Raw genomic sequence first — 6,560 nt, forward strand, 5'->3', positions numbered from 1 at the left:
GCAATGAGTCAATACTAGCTGAAAAGGAAAAGCACAATAAAAAGAGGAAAGCAATATAGGCTACAGTATTTTCAACGATAAACACAATGAAATCATCTTACCATGATGAAGTGGACACTCCGATTGTTTATTGTGGTTGTAAAACGTAAACGCACTCAACATGAAAACAAATGCGGTTATGAAAACTCGAAATCTTTTGTTACTCATATTAACAAAGCATTGCCTGTTACTCTACATAACCGGAATAAAAACATGCATTTAGGCTACATAAGATCCTGATAACAGCCTATGAAGCCTGCTGTACGCTTCATATTTGTCTTCTCTGTAATTCAAGGCTTTTTCATACTATACAGTAGTAACATCTAAGATTTAGGTCATCCCTCCTATGTTCTGACAACCTTGAAACACCTCGTGGTAAAACTAGTAAGAAATAAGGCTTATAACAGTAAACATATCATTGGACCGATTCAATTGCTACTAGCTTCAAAATTATAGCGTAAGAAATCGACATAGAAAATGAGTGGCAGAAAGAGTTGCTCAACAAACTTCTGCACAGATGAATATATACAACACTGATCTGACATTTTTTGCTACATGCTGGCTCTTTCCAGTGCAAATCAAAAATGGAGAACAACGTGCGGCGCCTTCACAGCTCGCAAAAATCAACCAAATACGCTTCAAATTTTATGTTGAAGCAATCGCTGAAAACAATAAAACAACACAAATTTTCAGTTATTGTTGGTACAATTTCAAGGCAAGCCGCTCCAGCAGGTCTTCAACAATGATCCTGCCTTGAATGGTAGAAACTGTAATGTTGCAATGTATTTTTGGAATCCAGCTCACTGGCCGAGTAGTTATCGCCTTCGGCTTTGGTGCTGGTAGATCTGAGATCGATTCCTGGTCACATCAAACCGGAGACTTTAAACAAACCGGGATAAATCGAAGTCGATTGACAATGTGATGAAGTCGTAAACCTGATATAAAATTAAAAATGAGCCCTGTCGCTAAAAGACCTTAGCTGTGGTGGAGCGACAATAAATAATACCATAACATTATTATCAAACAATAAATACTATTAATATTATAAAAAGTGCTCCATACCAAGCAAAAAAGCCAAGCAGAGCAAATTAGAGTACATCAAATCGTTGCATCAAATATAGTTAAGTTATTACTTTTTAAAACTTCTACAGCCTGTTTCACCTTAAACAAGAGATCATCAGAAATTCTTTATTTAATTATTCTTATTGTTTTTATTTGAATAAGAACCTTCTGATGATCCTCCTTTTATGGTGAAACAGGCTGTGGAGGTTTTAGAAAGTAATAACTATATTTGATGTACGGTAACATGATTATTATGTGTTTTTCGTGGAATCTAACAGTTAATGGATTAGTTTCTGGCCTATTGTTTTAATTTGGAAAAATAAATCATCGGAGACACAAACTACACAAAATTGACCTGCAATAGAATCCAATCTGAAATAAATTGGAATTTAAGTCTTCCACTGGTTTGTCGAAATTAATCTAGCTCAATGGCTCAATGTCGAAATTAAGCTGTCAGTAGCGTTGACTAGGGAGCCCAGGGCGTGGTGGCCTTAAGGTTTTGTGGGCCCTGGGCAAGAAGTAATATGAGGGCCCTCTACAGCCTGGTATCGACAAATCAAAGTACGCAAACTCAAATAATCATAAATCACAATAACACGAAAAGGAATTAACATGAGACAACAACAAACAGCGATGATAAGCGAGAAAGGTGTATTTCATGCTGTGACATCTTCCGACGAGGAAAGAGTAAAACAAATATCCGACCAACGCTATACCCTCTTTATGAACACAAACGTATTCCAACAAGACTCAAGTCACGCAAGAGGTTTATCAAAGTTGGCCCATTGGAACACACAAGCGCGGCAGCTGCACGATTAGAAATGTGGACCTCTGAGCCCGAAAGGACACAACATCCTACCATCCCAAGTCCTTCCGAAAGTCTTCAACAAACTCCCACCCTTAAGAGAAGAGAGTGGTTCTGCCTAAATAGAGCCCGCTGCCGAGTCGGGAGCAATAAAAGCAATCTTTTCCGATGGAAGATGACTCCTTACCCAACGTGTGATTGCGGCCTAGACAATCAGACGATGAAGCACATCCTCACCAACTGCCCCCTCAGCCCTTTATGTGATGACAACGACCTCAAAAACATCACAAACAATGCTCCTACCTGGCTCCGACACTGGCGTGGCAAGCTATGAATGAATCTTCAGACCACACTGATGCTATTTTGTACCAACTATGTTGTGACTGGGCCGCCCTAATGACCGACAAGTAAGATTAAAATAATTTTTAATGTTTGTAATGTGTTCTAGATATAGTTTACTACTAAACATTTAAATGTTTAAGTTAGTACGGTAGTGAACACATTACAAACATTAAACATGATTTTGATCCTACTTGTCACCAGTTTTTAGTGGTTTAATAACTAATTATTTAATTGTTGTAGTTCAATGGTCCTTGACTTTACTTGTCGGTCATTAGGATCACCATTCATCGAACTAACTATCATGAAGACAAAAAACACCTATAAAAGTAAAAAAAAACGAATCACCTTCAAATAGGGGTTGCCAGGTGCTGGTTGAAACAATATGCAAAACCAACTCTAAAAAAATAGGGATGCAAACAAAAAGTATAATGGAAAAGTTTAAGTTAGCTTAATGCTTTCTGCTAGTGCTTTGTAAATTTTATTTGTGCATATTTTGGATAAGCGCGTAGAACTTGACAAGCCAGCAGTGCTTGACTCATAAATAAAGGACAAGGTTGGTTTTTGGGAGTGCGAACAAATTCTTGCCTAAATATAATCCATTGTGCTCAAATGTTTGCTACAAATTACATACTGGGTTATATACTTTCAACTTTCTTACTGCTACCAGTATTATAATATCTAACAGTAGGTTTACTTTTTCAACTACTTTGCTAAATTTGTACAAATATCTAATGCACTACTTTTATTATTATTAGGTCATTATTTAGATCATTTCAGAAACTAAACAAAAGTTTCAAAATTTTTGCTCAAGTTTGTAGCAAGTCTGTCAAATTTTAACAAGTAAAAATTACTTCTGAAGCGTTACACACTAAAGTATGCGCAGCTTCAGATAAATTAACATGGATTCTTGTACAAAATTAATGCACTAAATGCTTCCTCGATTAACCTGCTTTCAATTATTCTGCAACAACATTTCGAACTTTTGTTTGTTTTTTGTTTGTTTATCTTTATCCTGCATTGCGGGAAAGCGGACTTGAGCGCTATGCATCGGTGTACGCCTTCCGACGTGCACCTGACCCACGCTGCAGCTGACGGCAATGTCTGTTTCCGGTTGTCTACTCTACTTATGACTTAAATTTGGTATTACCCATTACTCGAAATCGATCACTGGGTAGAGGCAATTATCGTAAAGTTTCTTGCCCAGAAAAACAACAGCAAGTGCGGGTGGCTGGAGTCGAACATGCAGGCTCTCGACTGCGAGCCCAACGCGCTAACCACTCGGGCACTGCTGCCGACGGCTTTAGAAGGAGTCTTTCCACTAATTGTTTCCCATAAACTTACTTTACGCTAAATCAAATCACGGATGCATCACTTTCATTTATGTCGTAGACTACAAAGCAATAATACGATTTATTGGACCATCATTAAAAAAAATCACACCTACTTTTCTGGGGTGGAGTCAGGCTGTCGACTGTCTAATTGTAACTACTGTACACTGTTGGCTACTTGACCGGCAAGCCTAATTGTCGTCAAAGTTTTCAGATGTCTTGATGTTTGAAAGGTATAATGTGAAACGTAAAAACATCGTTTTATTTGTTAAAGACAAGCTGAAAGTTTGTGGTATGGGAGGGAAAAAAATTATATCTTCTTTGATTCCTTGAATTTTCTGTGGAAAAATGCGCAGTTTGTTTAGTGAGCGTGGCAAATGACGATTTTGTGGCACAATTTGCGTATTAAACATTGAATTAAGGACCTCTGATATTGATGGCTGGTTTCAAGCTGATGGCCCATTCAGGTTAAGAACGTATAAACAAACATGAAAAAACAGAAGAATTGACCTTGTTTTTGCAGCAGAGGAAGAGGTATCTATGTGATCATGAAGAGAATGATTACGATATCAAAGAGCATTTGCAAAAACACAATGCAATGTTTCTCATCAGGGCCGTTGAGAGGACTCTTTCACATTACTACGACTTTACGTGATAGCTTCTGAAAAATGCGAATATCCCCGCATCCAATTCAAGTTGATTCATTTTTGGTTAGATCTACTGCTGCAACGGACAGTCAAGCAGGAAATTTCTTGCTGTAATATTGAATTTTCATTAATTTTGATACTATTATAGTGTACAGTATACATGGATGTTATTTTATTTATTTTTTTTGGCTTAAATAAGTTATAACAATTAAATTGTCTGCTTTTTTCTTATCTGATCTTACTTCTGAAAACATTGTCCCAACTACACTCTGGTGTACTTGTACTTTATAGTGACGAAATTCCAAATTGCTCTATGTAACATAAAAATAGTGCTGAATCTAAATACAACAGTTATTACACAGATCTACAAAATTTAATGCAGTTTCAAAAACTGTTATTATTGTATATATATAAGTTTTAATCATACGTTTTACTTTGGGCGTATTGTGGCAACTTACGACAACTATTTGCTGCGAATTGCAGATGCAACAAAACATACAATAAGAAACAGCATCGAATCAACTGCTCCAAACTTTGGCATGCCATAATATGAGTAGAGACACAGCAGCGTAATTTGGATCGGTGTCGATCTGATTTCTCTTCATGTGATTTGCAGACGTTCTCATCACTCGGCCACACTGCTTGACGATTGTTTCGACCTCCAGCAGCTTAGAAAATAACAAAAAAAACTGTTTTGCAACATTATGCACAACTAGAATGCTTCAAATAAATGTTATCAATATTACTCAATAAATGAAATCGTAGCCAATTTCCAGATGACTCAAAAGTTTAATAAAAGAATAACATTAGTTTGTGTTCAAGCTTGTGTCCCGTCAGTTGTTAAGACTTTCAAACGTTGATAAAATAGGAAATTTGTTTCTTTTTTCTTTACGTGCTAAGTATAAATAAACCTTATTTCAAGCTTACGGAAGTCCTAGGCACGTTAAAAGCTGTTTCACTTCTATAGAGTATAAAACTTTTAGGAAGTTTTTTTAACAGTGGAAAATCGTTTTAGTTTAAGAAGCCTACTCTACAAAAGTGTTGCATATTTGGATGAAAAATGGATGGGTATAATTAAAAATCAATGCAATCATTTTAGTAGGCTACTGCAAGGTTTAACCTTTTGCATTTATGACAGTGGTTCCTACTCTGAGGCCATGAAGCCCCAAGAGATATGTTAAAAATTTTAATGGGTCTGCGGATGCGTTGATTTCAAGACAGATTACTACAAACTAAGTATCAAAGTACGGTCTTAGAACGTAGAAGCAGTGGTGATTTGTCGGCTTGAGTATTTTTTGAAAAGTTCTCGCTACTGGAAAAAGGTTAAGTACCAATAATTTTTAATATTGCACAAGCTATATTCGTTGAATTATAGCTATGGCACTTTGTACTTGCTGAGATTTCGTGAGACTTAATTAGGACTGGTGAAAAGAAATAATATTTTACTATTTCAAGACTTTTTTTTCTTTCGTTAAAGCATTTATTACGTTTATTGGTTTGTTTAGATGTCAAGTTAAATTGAGTAAGTCAAGATGGAAATGTAGGCTACGGCTTTATTTCGCTTCACAACTAAGACAGTGTTTGTTCAGTAGCAACAAAAACACAAAATTTCGAAAAGTAAAAAGCTTCAAAAAACTAAAAATTCATGGTTATATAACAAGGTTTTCAAACACTTAGGTTTCTAAACATTTGGTTTGAGGTGCGTCAAGCACGCAAATAATTCAAAATTGTTTTTGAACCAAACCGAAGTCACTGCGGTTGCCTACTTTTAACACAAAACCGCTTGTATTGATAAAGCTGTTTAAAGCATTTAAAATTTCAAAAAATTTGTTGAGCTTCAACTCAAATGTCTATAACTTTTGCTTTCAAATAGCTGTTTGATTCTGTAAAAGCTTTTAAACTAAAGAACACTCTTCAGTTTTGTTTTAAAATCCAAAAAGCTTCGTTTCGTTTTGCTTTTGAACCACAAAACACGAAGATCTATAAACCAAAAAAGTGCTATACAACTTTTAATTTTTGATTTACTCATCGTTTAGTCTGACAGCTATTTGTATCAACGCTATTTTGAAAAAAAAAATCAAAAACCAAGGTTTGTTGTGTTATAGTTTCTTTGTCTCGATTCCGTATTGTTTCATTTTCAACTTTATTTTCTTTTCAGACGACTTTGTTGAATACAACTGCGTGTCTTTCGACAACAGAAAACCGTTTCAGACAACCATAGTCTTGATTTCATGATTTTGTTTCGAATTCAGTTTCTCCGTAATGCATTTTCTTTCGTTTTATTTTATTTCAAACCACGTTTTATAAAGTGTCCTGCATGGGTGGTTTTTTTCCAAA

This window comes from Aplidium turbinatum, chromosome 1 (assembly GCF_918807975.1).
Source record: "Aplidium turbinatum chromosome 1, kaAplTurb1.1, whole genome shotgun sequence".
Lineage (NCBI taxonomy): Eukaryota > Metazoa > Chordata > Ascidiacea > Aplousobranchia > Polyclinidae > Aplidium > Aplidium turbinatum.